This window comes from Rissa tridactyla, chromosome 8 (genome assembly GCF_028500815.1).
Source record: "Rissa tridactyla isolate bRisTri1 chromosome 8, bRisTri1.patW.cur.20221130, whole genome shotgun sequence".
Classification (NCBI taxonomy): domain Eukaryota; kingdom Metazoa; phylum Chordata; class Aves; order Charadriiformes; family Laridae; genus Rissa; species Rissa tridactyla.
The window spans coordinates 41,923,151-41,942,439 of NC_071473.1; positions in this window are offsets into that span (position 1 = coordinate 41,923,151).

The following is a 19,289-nucleotide window of genomic DNA, read 5'->3' on the forward strand; positions in this document are numbered from 1 at the left end:
TCAAATGAGAACAAACATACAGCATACTTCAACAATTGAGCAGAAAAACTAGCGGATTTATCTTCTCCTGACAGCTCTGAGGCTGTTCTAGGAACACCACAGTTCCTCCCAGGAGGCAAGGCATCACAGACCATAACAGTACATTAACTGGTAATTTAGGCAATGGAGTGCTGGTAAGAATTTGAAATGGTGCCTTTAACTATAGCTGGTATTATGCATGCCTAGAAAACAAAGATGTGAGGAACTGCTCCTTTAGAGAACTGCTGGTGGGGAAGTGTAGGGCTGGCCATGGTGGGAGAACATGCACACAAGCAAAAGCACTGAAACACAGTGCAAGTGCATACAGATTCTGAGTTACTACTGAACACCATCCACCAGCATCACCCATTAGAAAAGGTGCAAGAGAGGAAAATAAATTAATTTTTTAAAACATTTACTTCTATGAAGAATTTTTACTCATAACATCTTCAAGTAAAATAAATACCACTTGAAAAAAAGACACGGAAGTCTGAAACTATTCCTTCAAATGCCATGGAGCTTCTTTACAGTCACACATGGTTTAGAAGGGCAAAAGTACACTCAGGAGTTCCAAGTGAAATATTTTGGCATATGTTTCATATTCTTCAAACTAGAAAATTTTACGTCCTTATCTTGTGGTGAACAATTTGCTCTAGAAATATGTATCGCACATTTTACCTGCTTATGGACCTCATTATCCTTAAAAGAGGAAAAAGTCTTGAAAGTCAGCAACACTACATGGCCTTTCTTAACTCATATTGCCAATATGCAGAAATGTCAGACCACATACCACATGAATTATACAGGAATCCACAGAGATCATGATTCTTTGCTTTGTGTCATATTTACTTTTCATTCTGGTTCTTCATTGTCCTTAAGTGAATTAAAGCTACTATATGTGAAACTTGAACATTAGAAGGTATTGGGTTTAAGATAGAAATTAATTTTAATCACAGTTTTTATTGCCTTGTCTTTGCTAGTAGAAAATTCAAACTTATTCTGCCTCTTCTCCTCCCTTACAATCTTATTTCAAGAATTCATGATAAAACTGTTTCTTTTAAGAACATCAACAATTAAAGTTGCTCATTTATAGATACTTAATAAGTTAGGAAATTAAAAGCATTATACGTACACTGACAGATCAATGTAACAGACCACCTTGGCCCAATATTTTCTAATACACCTGCTAATAAATTGCTTGACCTTTAAACTCACTTTTTAAAATGTAAGTTCACCTGGTTTGTGAACAAAATCAAGCAGGTGTCTCCCAGATGATAAAATTTCCACGTATTGTTGGATCTACAATTGTTAGGGGGTACATGAATATGCTTCAAAGAGGAACCTTTTATACTTCATTTCACAAATTATTATAGAGATTACGTTGAAATTCAGCTGCAGTGCATTTCCAAATGCCTAGCTTTTGGATCAACACACCTGTACTTCACATGCCACAGAGAATATACACATTCAAGAAACTAGAGAGAGACAAAAATACGAAAAGGCATGTGATGTTTCCCAGATTTACTCAGTAATATTTGCAACTGGAATTATCCTCTAAGATGTCAAACTTCTAGAAGTACGCAGTCAGCAAAGTTTTAGATAATACATGACTACCTGCACCCTACCTATTTTGTATTTGTCAGGAAGATTATTATATAGATACTATACAAAGACAACATTATATTGTACACATAGTTTCCAGACTATGCAAAAGAATCCCAAAATAAAATCAGGTCAAAGCAATTTCACAGTAGATTTTCCCATTCTCTTTGAAAAAAGAAGAAAATATTTCCTTCAGCTGCCTGGTACAGCTCTGTTTACATATTATGTCAAGTTTCCAAACCTCGCTTCATTTGATTTGTTGACACAGTGTCCAGTAAAATATTCTGGATCATTAACCAGGCCTAAATATTTTTTTCTGTTTTCTTTTACATAAACATGTGGTCAGTTGGTTTTATTTAATTCAGAACTTTTCAGTAATCCAAAAAAATGATATGATGTGCTTAAGGCACACTTGAGGATAATTTCATGAAGGGGGATTTTCCTGTATTACACATTAAACCTGTGTATCAGACGGAAAGTATGACCAACGGCTTGTTTTCTTGTTCTGCTCTAGACCCTTTCAGGACTTTGGAAAAAGAAGCTGATTTTCACTTTTTAAATATCTGAGACACAGAGCACATCTCCAGCTGTTCCTGGCATCGCCCGGGCCGACTTCAGCTGCTCCTCTCGACATGAGGAATTTTACCACTGAAGCAAAACGAACAAGATGAACTGATGGCCCCACAAGAGCCGCGATTCGTGATTCCATCCTTCTTCATGGGTAACAAGTTTCCATCCCCTCTCTACAGTCATCCATTGGTTCTGGCTTCATAAGCCCTTGTGTCTTCCTTGCACAGAGCTGGGCTTTATGCACCCTGTCATAATTTCAAAATCTAACAGATGTAGTGATTAGTTTGTACCGACTCCATCTGTTCAGCTATGAGCTTCTTCCTGCCAGGCTTGTAAATGCAGATGGGAAAGAAAATTACACTCAATTGTTTTGATTTTGGGGTGCTTTTTTTCATCTGTACAATCTCTTGGAAGCTGAAATACAAAACATCAAAAAAACTCAAAAGACAAAAACCCAAAGCCAACAGACAGCAAAATTATTGCCATCTAGGTCAAATAACTCTAAGGAGATAATCCACTTGTGATAGTCTTGCGATGTAGAATTTGAAAGGGAAAATAGTGTAAGCCATTAGTGGATGAAAGCTATAACAAATATATAGTAAGTAAAATAGATCAACCGAAAGATACCATCTCTCGTAAATGTATGCACTGAGTAATTTTTTCTGTTCTTTCTATGTCTTTAGCCAAAATCCTTTAGATTTCATAAACAAAGTTCTGACATTGATGAAAGAAAAGTAATTATTAATATGACAAGTCCATTACTAAGACAGCTCAGTTTATGTCTAGCCCATAGGAATTCCACCCCCACTTTCTCACTCAGCCGGAAGAACTTTAAAATGTGTTAATAAATCTGACTAAATCCCTTAAATAACCGATTGAGTCTTATAATTTTAGAAACTCTAATAAAAGTACCATTGAAAATCATTAATAATTCTACAATCTTATAAGCATAAAACAATTTCAGTCACAACATGAAGTAGCATTTCAGGAATGTACTTTGTAACACATTTTTCAGTGTTACACTAATAAAACTTACACAGCCCATCATATAAGCAAAAGTGTCTTATGCAAAGTGTCCTGCCTGGTGATCCTGATTATACATCAAGCCCCCAAAGCCCCGCGTACCAACAGAGGGAAAGAAGAACAGCAGCTTAGGTTTAAATCTTTTGTCCACAGGGTAAACGGCGTGGGAGCAGGGATCATTTTATTGGAGCGGGACAGGAAGGAAACCCAGCGCATAGGCTCTCTGCAGACTACTTGCATAATTTTAAGAAGCATTTTACTGTGCCCTATGGGCAGAGACTAAATACTGGCTTGTGTAGCATCAGTGCGGCCCATGAACTTAATGGCGCAGCTAGGAAATAGAGTGGTATTTGCCAGTAGTTTTATACGCATCTGCTTTCTGTTGCTAGCAGGGTGCAATCCTGGCCAAGAACTGCATCTGTCTGCTCTCAGAAATTGTCATATTTGCCCTTACAAAGAGGCAAAGACTTTCAGGAGTCTCCCAAAAGACTACGTAGAGGTCCAAAAACGGACTTCAGTCATACAAATCTTGTGTTGCAATCCTGAAAAACCCTTCACTTCACAGGCACCTCATTACTCCAAGGACACCCAGCAGCATCTCAGCTTTGGTAGAAAGATCTCTTTGGCCTCCAGCTGGTGGATGAAGTTTCAAAGCTCAGCCATTTTTCTACCCCTGTTACTCTCTGATCCCCTATGCAGTTTCATAGCACGCTCAGTACAGAGGTACAGGATCAATCACCATGCTAGTATCAGTGGCTGCCCCAGCTGTCTTGATACAACTTGAAGGAAGAGCTGCTTCTTCACTTAGCCCATATTCCATTACACAAACTCCTCCATAGTGGAGCCTTCACCTACTGTGAGGGAAACTCATCTTCATTCCTTTCTCCACCTGAGCAGACCCAAACGTCTTTCCTGGTGATATGGGCGCTCTTCAGGAAGGTGGAGGAATAAAGCTCTGACCTTAGCAGATGAACTCTCTCCAAGGTCCTTCAGGATCCCGCAGCAGAGAGCTGGACACACCACTGCCCTGCTAGTTGGTCCTATTGTCTGAAGCCACCTCTCACAACTTTAGTGGCAAATCAGTGCCATCTGATTAGAGGTAGCTAGAAATTTATCAAATTCAGAAAGAAAAAAATGAAAGAAAAAAATGAATAATTTTAATAACATCTTATTCAGGGAAAAAACAGTTGAAATCATGATGCCTCCTATGTCACAAATAGGCAACACACATTCAAACACAGCTCCTGGTGCAAGTTATTTATATATGGACTTACCTGTAAAAGAACCTTTATCCGAAGGAATTACACAATTAGATGCAATGATTCAAAATGAATCAAAATTCCAACAGGACAAAGGCTTGGTGTTTTCAGCTGCAGCATTTTAAGGTGGTTGGTTGGTTTGTTTGGTTTTTTTCTGATAGCAAACAGCAAAATGGAAAAGAAACAACTTTCTTTAGAAATAACAATAACAAAGATCGGAGTGCAGGGAAGAATAAACATGTTGTTATGTTTTCCTGTGTTTTTGAAATGACTTAGAACACTTTAATGCCTTGCAAGGCTATGGGAGTGTAACAAGTGTAAAGTGTCACGTTTTCCTATATGATTTCCTAATTATAGCTGAGTAATATGATGGTCAATATTGCACACAATTAAATGATGAATTAGGTAAATTGAAATCAGTGCAGAGTTAAAACAGCCTTCCAAGATGAACTTAAAACATAAATAATAACAGTATTTCAGATGAGGATAATAATATGTCAGGTTAAAATGATGAAAATAATGATCTTTTTTACAGAGGATGGAAATGCTTTGTTCTTCCCTCTGCACCAATAAAATTACCAGTGTGACTTTTATATTGAATAGATGTATTTTATTTACACAGAATATTTTCTCATAATTAATTGTTGCACATAGAATTTGTTCCTCCTCTTAATATACAATCCATTTTAATAATTATAAAGGAAAGTACAAGGTTTGGAGCTTTCTTCAATTCTTGTAAATGAAAACCTTTATGCTGTTATACATAAATATGTGTGTGCACATCTGTTTATGTACAGACATACTCCTAGCAGAAAAATAATGTTTAAATCATTTGACTCCGCTACTTCAATATGGCTGTTATGTTTTCACATTGCATATTCATTCTTAATATTTGGTGTATGATCCCAAGCAAGCATATATTTCTGTAATGAAAATATGAACATCTACAAATAGTTAAACAGATAGGATTAGTTTATTGCCAGCAGTCACAAGATTAGCAGTATCTTATGTGAAAGTAAGGAAAGTTACGGCTTTCTCCCACAACCTGTCCCTTTCACAGGAGCTTCATATACCATTCCCATCACCAAAGGCACGAATGTGTTGCCATTCCAGAGAAATTCAGAATGTGTACAGACCAAAGAAAGGCTATCTACTTTCTGGATGGTGAACACCTTCCCAATTTATTTCTGATGAGATTTCATATTAACCAAGCTTTTTATAAAGGCAAGCTTCTCTATCTCATATACAACTAATAAAAAAAAAAACTTCATTAAAGACACAAAGGTATCAAAGTTAAGCACTCAAAAGTTAGGAAATGCCTAAATTAGCATTCCCTTTGCAGCCAAAGTTTACGCTGCATGTACATATGCACCACAAAACGGTCCTTAGCTATTTTTCCCACCAGCTGTGAGCCAAATAACATATCATTCCCCAGTCCCATCTCCACGGACAGCTGAACTGCCTCGTTTGAATTTTTCCCAAAAAGAGTCCCTTCAGGAAGCCATCCAACATGACTTTTTCAAGCAAAAGGTTAATGTTTCAAACTTCAGCAAATGCAACTGGTCGTACTTTGAGTTCTCGTGGACTCTCATAGGTGGTCCCATAGACGGGGCCACCGCATCTCTGCAAACATGCATACAGACAATGAACACCTTTCATGAGGATTCAAGGACGCAGAACTCATTAGAAGAGAAAAGGGTCCAGCCATTGCACAACTCACCTACCCTCCTCTGCCATACAGGGAGCAGGAAAGGGATGGGGTAGGAGACTATGAACATTACACTTGGGCCACAAAGTTATTTCAGGACTAAGAGCGCATTGCATGAATCTGATCCGTGCAGCTGCTCTTGGCACCAGCTTGAGTGACTATTACCCTACCTGGCTGTTTTGAGATTTGCCTCAGATGCTAATGAACCCAGATTCAGTCGTGCTGACCTGTCCCACGGTGTTCTATTTCCTTCCTGATCTCAAGACGAAATACACGTATCTGCTCAGCAAGCCTGGCTGCCACTGTACTTCTTTTATAATCTGTACTTCTGCTTGCTTTTTCCTTCCAGCTTGGGCGTTCAACATTATACTACCGTTTCATATTCATAGAAAACTAATAACCAAAGACAGGCAGGTTTCCTCAGCCATTTGAGCTAGGAACATGATCTAAATTCCTGCCCCACGTAACAGAGTCTAACAAGAGGTCTGTATTAGATTACCTGAAAAGGACTTGCAAGCAAATCTTATCTCTTTGCAATTATTAAATCTACTACTAAGTAATACGATTTTGTATCATTTATATGATACGGCTTTGATGTGTGATTACATATAACTCTAGCATTTTAATTCCACTAGAATATAGAACCAAATTGGCCAATTTCACTGTATACTTATGTCTTTCGTGTTCATTTGAACCATGTGCATTTATTATAAGCCAATTTCCTGAATGAACACAAGGCCATCTCTGGAATTCCATTACAACACGCATGCCTGCCTCGCAAAGCTCCGCGCTGCACTGACACTGTCTCTGGTACTCCTGCTGCAGTATTTGACGTTAGATAAGGTATCACTCCACTGCACACTGGAGCATGAAGTGTTGACATACCCTTAAACCGTTTGGGGTGGTTTTCTACTTCCATTAAATGCTTTTCATCTCCATCACTGTGAGAACAGAATCAAATCCAAGACTGGATCTTTCTGCAGATTTAATCACACTTCCTTTGTTTTAATTGCAATTTAAAAGCATATTCATACCTATCTACATACCTATCTTTATTGCACCAGCTCAAATGAAGTAATTTCTTGCCCTTGACAAATTTATTCGAAGCAGATAAAAAAAAGGATAAGTCATTGCTTTAAAAAACACAGCTCTGGCTGAGGTGTATGTGCACTGCTGGCAGCAATTAGACAGCATTTTGCTAATGACAACCAGATAAGGCAACCTCTTCTAGCTCCTTATGGTTTTCACAATTTGGAGTCTGAGCTTTTATAAACTGCTGTTACACAAACTGGGCCCTCCCTCCCAAGAAACCACAACTTAAGCAATGGAGATACAGGTCTGAAATATATTCAACAGTTTTACCTCCAAGGCACGAGAAATAAACATGGCTCTATTCACCAGAGAAACTTACTGTGCAGCACGCAATTGCTACAGCTTGCAATGGTAATAAGGAGGGGAGCTTGCTTTGATGGATGTCAAAGGAGTTATCTGCCCTTCAGAGCCTTAAAAATACAGCCCTCCATTCTCTGAGGTATTTGCATTTCAGCTCTAAAAGTTCATAGGGCTTTTTGTGGCTGAGCTTGAATCATATTTAAAAAATGAAAACCATGTGAACCTCTGTCTATTTTTATTGCTGTACCATTAAACTTCTGTAGATTGGCATAAGTGGGTTTACTGACGTATAACTGAAAGCAGATCCCTTTATCTTCTCACCAAGAATAATGACATTTAAGCTGAGGTGATCATCATTAAAAAAGGTCTTCATGGCTTCAGTGCCCAAATATATTCCTGAATGTTCAAGAGAATCGAGTCCCATTTCTTCATGCGTTTAAAAAAAAAAGGGCAAAAAAAAAAAGGCATGTCATCAACACAATCAATGCAGAGGACAGCACTTGAATTTCCATACCAAATAATAAGTGGAAAAATAAAATAAACTGTATTTCAGCCATCTTTGACTTATGAAGTGTAACGGGAAGTCGCAATTTACACAAATCTTTATCACACCTTTCAGGTCATTTCAGGAAACTTTTTTCTATTAAAATACAACACAAATAAATGAGAACTAGGTGTTAGTAAAATGAAATATTTCAAAGGAATTCTCACTAGTGCCTTCTGAAATCTGTGCCTCATTCGACACCTATAGAGAATCCCAAGATCCCACAAGGAAAAAACCAAAGTGAATAGTTAGGGAACGTCCCGCGCTCGGCATTTTACCCTGAGTGTTACAGTGATGCACTGAACAGGTTATATGTGTCATTAAGAACAGTAATAAATGAAACTTTTTCAGCTTCTAATGAACACAGAAATTTGTTATGCACTACTCATTTGTGACTAAATAGCAATTTATGCCCATTACTAACATTTCAAAAATAACCAGACTTTGGTTTTCAATAAAAATCTTCATTTTCATTATTTTTTAAATTCTCTTAAGGTTGCCTAAAAAAATCTTCTTTCCGTCTTGCTTCTTCTAGCCTCTCCACAATCCCAGCTTTTTCCTTCTGCTTAGAGTGCTATAACACTTTTAACTAGCTAAACAAAAGCTAGTTATGTTTATCACGCATGGAATTTTGAATAAATAGGAAAGATACGCAGTCCGGAGAAATGAATCTGGCTGGAAGCTTTGGGTGTTGGCATAACAACAACATCTAGTTTTGACACTGAAGGCGGTATCTGTGTTTCTTTGTAGGGTGAAAGCCAATAAAGCCTTCTGATGGGCCAATTTACAGCCTTGGGATATTTTTAAAGAACCAAGTAGCTATTTTTATGTTTTGTCATGATGTCTCAAGCAGACATTTGTCAGGTTAGTCCTTTAATGCATCAGGGATTTTGTTTACATATTAATACATTCAGAGTAACTGCAAAGATTTTGATAAATATTTGTCAGGTCTTTGGGCCTATAGGGAACTTTTAAATATAAAAATTATGTTAAATATAAATAAGTTGAGCTCTATCCAGCCAAAAAAAAAATGGGCAGAGTCAAACAAAGAGGCAGAGCTTCAAACGGCAAATGTACTTTTGTAATGGCACACAGAGAAACAGCCAGAAAAGTGTGGAGCTTGTGCACTGCGACAAGATTTTTCTTGCAACCCCCACATTGGTTTGGTAAATAGTTTGTTAAATAGTGGCATGTTGCCTCACGCATATTGCCTCACACATACAGAGTTATTAGCTAACAGTGAAAACGTTTTGCTCAAATTTATATATCTGAGGCAATGGGGGAGGGAGCTATTTATTCATCTTCCCCAGATAAGTAGAAACTTTCCTCATAACCGGAGTCCCACCTAGTAAGGATGAGTCCCTCTCACGCAAGTTGAAGAATTCACCCCAAGCCTCCTTTCCTCTTGATGGCAGAACTTGAACATACCGTCTCCAGCATGCGTGACTTTACTGAGCGGCGTTGTTTTAACCCTACTCACACGTCTATTTTTATCTTAGGCAGGCCGGGTGGTTGTGGACTGTCGTGTTTACTTGAGGCATTAGAGTAGGACTAGCAGACACATGGCACTCTTGAAAACTGCAACGTGAATCATCGCTGCTTAGTAGCAGTGGAATCATTCACCTCAGCTCACAGTAACAATAACTCATCCCCAAATCAGAACAAGGCACTCTAAAGTAGTAGCAGAGATTATGGCACTTTGAAAAGACGCTGGAGAATCAACTTTTAGAGAGTGACCACTACCATTTCTCATTTTTTTTGTAAGCAGTAAGAAATGTTTGTTAATACTGGGTGAGGGATAGAGAAAAAAAAATTAGAAAGTACAGCATATAAATGCCATTAAATCAGTAGCACAGTCCTAAATTCCCTGCCCGTTCTCACCGTTGTTACTTGCAGAGAAGGCAGGTAAGACACAGCAAAGCTGGTCTGATTCCCTTGGCCAAGCAGGCCCTTGTGTTAAGGGGATGAGGGCTGCAGGTGCTGTTTGTGTCCCCCCAGCAGAGAGTTAATTCTGTTCAGCATGTGCCCGACGATCAGAAATTTCCTCAAAGAGGTGACAGTTACAATGCCTGCCCCTATACTTGTTGATTTGCACAACATACGGGCTCAGAGGGCGGCAGCTCTGAATTCGCAGCACTAAGAACACAGCGTATTGCATGACCCTCAGTCCTCTGCCGCGTGCTTTTCACTGATAGCTGTTCTCCGCTTCTTCATTCTGTTGGAACTCAGTCTTTTTGCATCACTTGTAATTTTGAAAGACATCAAACTGATCTTTCTGCTAACTGCTAATGTACAAAACAGTGGGGGTGATGAGTATTTTGTAGTCTTGAAGATAGGCAGGAGAGATGGACAGCTGGGGGAAGGAACTGTGATACGAAAGTGCACCAGAATTGTAACAGTGTAAGATCTGATTATTTCTACCACAAATCCCCACCACCAACACAGAAAATACAAAACAATCAGAACGGAGAAGAAAGAGGCAGAAAAACTAGAGGAAAGATGAAAAATGGAAATTACAAGAAAGTTTGGCAGTAAGGGTGCTGATAAAAGTGCTAGGGGAAGCTTTTCCTCTCTGTATTTGTTTGTTTTCCTAATAGCTTCTTCTGTAGTAGGCTACGATCACAGATTAAGCTGTTTTTCTACGTGTTCTGGTTTTGGTTGGGATGGAGTGAATTTTCTTCATAGCAGCTGGTATGGGCCTATGTTTTGGATTTGTGCTGAAAACAGCGCAGATAATACAGGGATGTTTTTGTTATTGCTGGGCAGTGCTTACACAGAGTCAAGGCCTTTTCTGCTCCTCACACCGCCCCGCCGGCGAGTAGGCTGAGGGGCACAAGACGTTGGGAGGGGGACACAGCCGGGACAGCTAACCCCAACTGGCCAAAGGGACATTCTATGCCATATGATGTCACACTCAGCATATAAAGCTCGGGGGGGAGGGGGAAAGAAGGGGGTACGTTCGGAGTTATGGAGTTTGTCTTCCCAAGTAACTGTTATGGATGATGGAGCCCTGCTTTCCTGGACATGGCTGAACACCCACCTGCTGGTGGGAGGAAGTGAATTAATTCCTTGCTTATCTTTGCTGGTGTGTGAGTCTTTTGCTTTACCTATTAAATCGTCTTTATCTCAACCCACGAGGTTTTTCACTTTTACTCTTCCAGTTCTCTCCCCCATCCCACTGGGTTAGGGGAGGTGGGGGGGTGATCAAGCGACTGCGTGGTGCTTAGTTGCTGGCTGGGGTTAAACCATGACATCATGTGAATAAAAATAATTGATTCAGTCTCAATGTGGGCACCTTTTTAATTTAATAAATCTGAATTTGAAGGAGCACTGTTACTATATTGGGATTTATAGAACCCAAACCCGGGGTCTCCTCAGAAATAAGTCCCACTTTCATACCAAATGAAATGAAAAGCAAAGTTTCTCCCATATTGGCTAGCAGAACATAACATCAGAAATACTAGCAAAAATCACCCAGCCCTGCTTTGATTTCTCTTCCAATTCACAAAAGTAGCAATACTGCTTTCCACAGAAAATGCTAATGTTCCTTGAATTTATTTAGACTTCTTACTTTTTTGTCTTAGCCTCTCTCTGAGACCGCTACGCACGAGGTGAAACCCTTGGCATGGAATTACTGACCACGTTGTAGGTTGATTTCATGAACTTGCCCAGGGCAGGAAACCTGAGTGTTTCAAGCAAATGAGGAATTCCTGCTCTGCTCCTGTGAGCTGTATCTACTTTCCATGCAACCTTGTTTGAGAGACTGCATGTAGTCAATAAGGCCCGAGGTAGGTGGGAAAATTTATAATTAGTTATTGCTCTCAGGTGACCTAAATCTCCCTGAGAAATAAGGATCCCCAGAAGAGTGCTTTATTGGAGCTGCCCTCTGGGTAGCACGTTCTCACAGAACTGTATTTCAGATGAAATGTTTTATTATTGCAAAAATAATCTACTACAGGACTGATTTTTTCTCCTTTTTCACAGTGAAAAGAATCCACATTCATGTCATCATCCTGGCTTCAGACTAACCTTTCTTGTACCGGCCAGAGCACAAATAAGAGATTTCACCTACCTCGGAAATTACATAGTGGATCTGCTGATGCTGGAGGCTTGCAGGGCTTTCGGCCGCTCCACCCAGCCTCCCAAGGACGCCTGCACGTCACAGCAGCTGGGCTCAACAATGTCCCTCCGCTCCACAGGGCTTCCACCAGCCAGTCGCTGACACTACTGAAGCATCACAACCCAACCACAGGAGCAGCACCCGGAAGAACGTGAGGAGACCGGACAAGTGGGACTCATCTGGGGTCTCTCTGGAACGAAACTACAGCGTAAAACAGACAGGGAAGCATTGCCACATCGTCTTGTCTCCTGGTGAGAGCACGATCATGAAGAGTGACTCTTCTGGCTGGGACCCTGCTGACGTGTGTATGATACTATCATTTAACCCACTTTATATACTTTTCCTTGTCTCCAGCCAAGTTTTTTCCTTGTTTGTAGATATGGATTAAGATATGGAGATATGGACTAAGCCATTCAGGCCATGGTACTGGAGTCTGTCAAAAGCTATTTTGAAATCCAAGAAAGCGACATCTGTAACTTTCCCCATCTGTTCTTTGCATAATTTCCCTGAAAATAAGTATACCAGACAACATCACACTTGATATTTTTACCTTTTACGAAGTTATATTGTCTTGGTTTTGTCATCCAGGATTTTTCCAGATGTTTTATGATCTCACTTACAATTAACATATCCAAGACTCACACTAGCACTGAGATCAGACGGAGACACGTACTTACAATAGCCTAACGTCATCTTGATTTTATCTTACTTACATCTGAGCCTTTTCTATGGAAGAAAATAAAATGCATTGGAAGTAACAACTCCAAATAGTATCACCAACTCTTAATAATCTATTTAAAATTAATGCTTTATTATATTTCACTGCTGAACATTTACGCTGCAAAATGACTGTAATTCTGTATTTCTATGGAAATTAGGCAGTGCACAGATGCACACACCCTGGGCTGAGTCCCCTGTTATTGACTCCACAGCTCTAAATTAAAGCGACGTTTCTAATTTTCATAGCTGAGGAAGTGAAATGAACTAAGCAAAACGTGGCAGTATCTATGATTGTTCAACACTAATTACTGCACTGGCAGGAGCCACCGGCACTCACGTATAACCTTAACAAGGCTTTGACTCAGAATGTTATTTTTCTACACGTTACCACCCTAAACTCAGCCCATTTTCATGAACTACTGACATTTTAGTACTAGCAGGACTATTAACAGCACAATCCGCTAACCAAAAATGAGCGTATAGTTTATTGACATAGTAGTAGGTGTATGTATGACAATAATTCATTTCCTTTTATCAAAATACCATCCTCTTAAATTAGTTACAGTGAGAGGTATGCGAGTTGGAAGAATCATCCCTGCTTAACTACAGCAAAAAGCATAGTTCCTGCTTGACGACCTGAAGTGCTTTAAAAAGGAAAGTAATTTTTACATACAAATGATGCTAACTTTCACTTCACAAATGCTTTTCCTTTGTTTCAAAACAGAAATATTTGAAGTAAAGTTTACAGTTCTTCAGGGGAGAAACCTGTTTCTCCTATATGTATTTGCAAATCATCTAGTGCATTCCTTTCAGATCACTGAAAGCACATAAACTATTTCTTGGGAAATAAACTATTTCCCAAGAAGAAACTGAAGTGAGCAGAAATACACCAGCCAAACATGGTGAAATGCGAACCTTTATTTGGGAGTGAAATGAAGCAGGGAGTGATATTTTGTGGGATTCACTGGTGTCAAGTTGCAAATTATTTGGTAAAGGAAGTAATTTAAAAATATAGCAGTATTTCTTCAAGCGTTGAATGATTTACTATAGCTCTGTCAAATCTTCCAGAACTGAAAACTCTTCCATCAAAGTCAATGTGAACTCTGACAGTGAATTCAAGAGGAACATGCTCACAGTAAGCATACCAAATAGAATGTAATATTAAACATTGCGAACACTTTAAAAATCACTTTGCTGGTTCTGCTGTACTGAACCAATAAAACACCACAGCCTAAGAATGATAGTCTCTCACTAAAGTGGATAAATGGCTTCTTGGAGGAGAAGATTATTGAAAAGATATGTACAAAGACTGTATTTCTGTATATAAAGTATAAAGCACTCCTTACATACATGAGAATGGTTTATTCGGCTTTGAAAGATAAATCATCCAAAACCACTATCCTTCCTTCTGGCCATTAGTTCCTGCTCACACACAACAGAAGGCTCACGCAAAGAGTAGGTGCAGAGTAGATGTTGGCGGGACACGCGAAGCGTACCCCTGAGCTACAGCTGTAATGCTTTGATTTGGCCATCTTCAAACAGACAGCAGTAGATAATGAAAAGTGGTGATTTCTCTTATACAGTTTAATTTAGAAAATTTTTTTTTAATTAAATAATTTTACTTTAAAAGCGAGTGCATTTCTTTCTTGTGGAATTTTCTACATTTCCCAAGACTCCTTGCCATTTGCACAATGCAAATGGTTATGTAAAAGTGGGAGGCAGAGGATCACTGAAATAGCAAGGTGTTAATTACATCTTGTCAAATTCAGACATCTTGGACTTCTTAACTAAAGTGGCAGAGGAATTTTTTTATGGTTATTTTCTAAAGTTCTCAGTAAGAAGAAAATGTATTTTTTTGTTATTCCAGCTTTTTCCCAAAAAAAAAATTTACCATTGCTCTTCCATATGCTATTAGTCTGTGAGTTTCTCATTCTATGGACTGTAGTATGGGAGTAAAAATTATCTCCTGGTTAAACGTATTTGCAGAGAATCATATAACATGCAGGTGCATTTGGAGGAGATAAATCAGAAGGAGATACTTGATTTTACATCATATAAAATTTTACATTGCCACCATATTCTCTTAAAAATCACCCCTTCTCTTCTGGGAGAAGACATACAACCATAAATAAGAAATTTTAGAGTGCCCTGTTAAATTTTAAGAGCCAGGATGTGCTATCAAAGAGGGTATTTGGTTTGGATTGTTTAAAGCTGAAATTAAAGGGGAACACTGCTGGTCTCCCACAGCAGCAGGCAACATGGGCTGGAAGAAGGGTAACTACAAGGAACTTCAGACATCAGAAGTATTGAGTGCACCACAGATTTTGCCAGAAGGCACAAACCTCTTGACAGAGCAAGTCCAGCCACTAGAAATCCTGTTTCAACAGCCACAAATACAGATGAGAGAATAAGCTGTACTGATGACAAGTCTGACTTGAGATATATGGACAAGAATTTGTGCAAGAAACATGAAGTAATTTAGGTTAGAAGTAATCCTGCAGGTCATCATGTCCAACCCCCTGTTCAGAGCAAGGCAAGCTTTGAAGGTGGGTATCACCTTGTGCTTTTGAAACGTGGTAGTACAGGTTCCTGGGGTTTATCACCATGGAAAGAGAAATCTTGCCTGCCACAGAGGGGCTGGTAACAGCCAAGATGGAACAGCCAAGGGCCTCAGATATTGTCTCCACTGCAGTGGAAAAATACCAGAGAAAGAAGAGGGAAAACAACAGAGAAGGTGACATCATCCACACACCAGATGAATGCATCAAGTTCAAGGTCTCATACGCACAAAGGGACTTGGTTGTCATGAGTTAAGCAATAATTGGGCCGCGGGGCTCAGCAGCGTTTTCGGTTGAGGGGTGAGCAGTCCAAACACGCATTGCAGAGTCGGGATCCTTCCCTGCTGAGGGGTCAGTCACACTGGTTTTCGCAAACCAGTACATCTTCACCACAGATGGCGGATGTCAAATTGCTGTTTTAGGAAGGGAGGATTTAATTGCTTCAGGCAATCATGGATTAAAGTTCTGCCTTCCTCATCTTCCTCTGGTGACAGTGTTATGTAGAACAGAAGGAGCAGCAAACAGCACATGGTATTCCAGGCACCCGGAGAACTTAATGGATGAAAATTAAGGCACCCTAGAAATTACTAGAAGTCAGTGCTCGTCAGGGATTATAAAAATCAAAAATCTGAATCCTGAAATGTAATTTAGACTTTATCACTTGTCCAAGTAACATTGCAAAAGTATCGCTCTGGGCTACCAGGCTGCTTTGGCATGGACTATCGTAAGTTCTCCTGCTGGAGCCCTCACTTGCATGCAGCTCGACCTTCAGTGTGTCTGAAGCAAAAAATAGGCCTGAATCACGTAATCCAATGAAAAAGTTGTTTCAGATTACAAATAGTTGAATTTATAGTTGATAATGGAACTTAAAACATTTTTCCTATGCTGGCTTCAGAAGAAAGTAAATACACACACACAGACAGACTTTTGCCGGGAATGGTAGCTACTTGGTAGTGACGTTTTACTGATAACAATTTTTTTTCCCGTAAGTATTTTAACTTGTCAACCCACTACTGCTGGCAGTTGACTTTTTTTTAAAAAGTGAAATGGGTTTATCTTTGCAAATTTCTGTAACAAGTATTTATTTTGCAACCATGGTGCCGAAATTAAACAGCTAGATAGATACATGTTTATATTCCCGCAACCACAGGACTTTTTTTTTTTTTTTTTTTAAAGACTCCATGAATGCGTTGCTAAGAAGCAAAGTCCTTAGGATATCTATGTCACTCTTTAACTTATGCTAATTATAAACAATTTTTTTTAAATTGCATTTGAAATTATATTTTTAATATTTAATGATTGTCCAGTCACTTCAGACATCATCTTGCTTACAGGAGGCAGTACAGAAAAGGGACATTGCTTTGTTCTTAAAGCATCATCATTTGGAGTTGCTGAAATGTTCACAGGAAGCCTTTTTCCCCCCACACACGAGGAGAAGCAGATCTTTTACGGCAAACAGTTGTGATTGATTGATTAGATGTTTGGTATTTGTGTTATTAATTTCACTTGTAACTTCTTGTAAACATTATTTTTGTTTGTTTTCTTCTTTCTTATGAATAAATTGTACTGACTAAAACCTAATGTTTTAGGTTTTGCACGATTTTCAGGCTCTCTGATCGAATCCCCAGGTTTCCACCAACAGATATATTCCTCGACTGCACTGCCTACCCCTTCTAAACATGGAACCCCTAAAAAGCCATCAGACTACTACATTTCTCAAGAGCCGGATGGGATTATTTTCCTATGGTATTTCTCTCCTGGGGTGGCAGAGAATTAGATAGGAAGTGGAAGACTTTTCTTTTGGTACTGGAAGGAGCATGGAGAACAGAGCTGAAAATACTGACATTATGCTCTGCTGCCCTCCTAGGGTTGGATCCTTTCTGCTCGCTCCCTAGCTCAGAACTCAGCAAGGGAAGGCTGCTAATAAAGAATTTGTACTCAGCTATAGCATTTAAGCTACTTGAGCCAGGGACTGCGGGTTGTAGATGTCTATTGTATCTATCTGCATAAAAGCAGAGCACCAACTACACTAAGGGTCAAACCGCAAATCCATTTTGATTTGCGAGACACTATTAAAGTGAAATAAAATGAGAAAAAAATATGGATTACTACTTATCAGGGAAGAACAAATAACAGATGATAGAGGAAAACCTGCAGTAGTCATTACCTTTTTCAGCCCTCACAAAAAGAAATTAATTGTGACCTAATTAGTTTAAATAACCAGGAAAACTTGGAAAAGCCTGAAGAAAGAATGACTTAACAAATCCATGAGTATCATTTAAGAATGCTATAATGATAATCAAGTGTAGGTCCTGCTCAGCAGCCTGATCTCCTCCCATCAAGGCACTGGTTCACAAAACAGCTGATTAAAATTAACAGCTCTTCAGCAAGGGAAGTCTCAGCCATTCCCTCTGCTGATGCACTCCCCCCACGCTCCCTTTGCTTTGCCTTTGCAAAATTTCTAGCACTGAGACAAAGCAATTGGACTCATTATGTAAATAGTTACTCCTCCTTTTACCGCACTTTTTTTTGGCCATTTTTTTCCAGGTCAGTCAACTCACAGCACAACCAAATGCCAAAACCAGTGCAAAGGCAGCAGCAGCCACAGGAGCACATGGCCAGACACCTCATCCCCCATCCACCATTCAGCCAGTTTGCTCCAAAAGCACCCCAGCAGCCCAAGAAACAGAGGTAACAGCAGCCTGGCAAATGTTTTGTTGTAGAGGGGATCACTTACTTGACAATTTGAATTGTTGCGTTTACAACAGGAAAAGGTCTCCTTCCAAAGCGTCTGACTGGATGTACTAATGGTCACAGGAAAGTGATTGTGATAGTGGTTGTTCCATGTAGAGAATCAGATATGATATTTTTCCCTATCGTTTACCCAGCTCCAGTGCCAGAGATGAGAAGCCATGAGACACACAATACATGTCACCACCAGTCCCCTGGTGGTGCATCCACTGATAAGGAGCAACCCACCTTTGAAAAGTAATTTATGAGAATAAAAATCTTGTTGTTACTGAAACCAATCAAAATAGCACTAACGTGCAATATTTTCCATCTGAGGTACACACTCATATTATCTGATGGCCATTGGAGTATTGTAACTCATAATTGGTTTTCTTCCTTGCAGCTATTCCTCATCACAAAGTAGTAAACTCAGGGTTATCTCAAGAACACAAAATGCAACTACTCATATTAAATAGCCCCTCTTTTATCTCATCTTTGGAACAGCATTACACTGTTAGTATTTAAGATTTCCTAGTAAGTATTAAAATTAACTCACATGCAGCAGGAAAACACTGCCTGTTCAAGGAGTAAATACTTTCCTCAATATAATGCAGCAAGACTGAATTGAAAGTCATTGTTTTTCTGAAATCAAGAAACAGTTCTGCCATTTTTAATTTTGGCAGATCACAGAAGCATCTGGATTTTTAAGAAAGCAACAAAAGTAACGACAGGTTTTATAAATCCCCTTGGGATTTGAGCACTTTTCCCAGGACCCAGGTGTTGAGCATTAAATTTCATGTCAATCTATGCAGTTAGTCACAGGGGTGTTGCATTACCAGTAAAATCCTGGAGGACCCTATCGGTAGGCGAGGCACATCTAAAAGGTCCCAACACTTTGTCCTACAGGATCACCATGGCTACAGAACTAGTACGTATTCCTGCTCCTGAAATAATTCATAACACATCAGACTAAACTAATAAAAATAACCTATATACAAATCTCTCATATATGATACAATACTTAATACGCAAAGACACGAGGTGG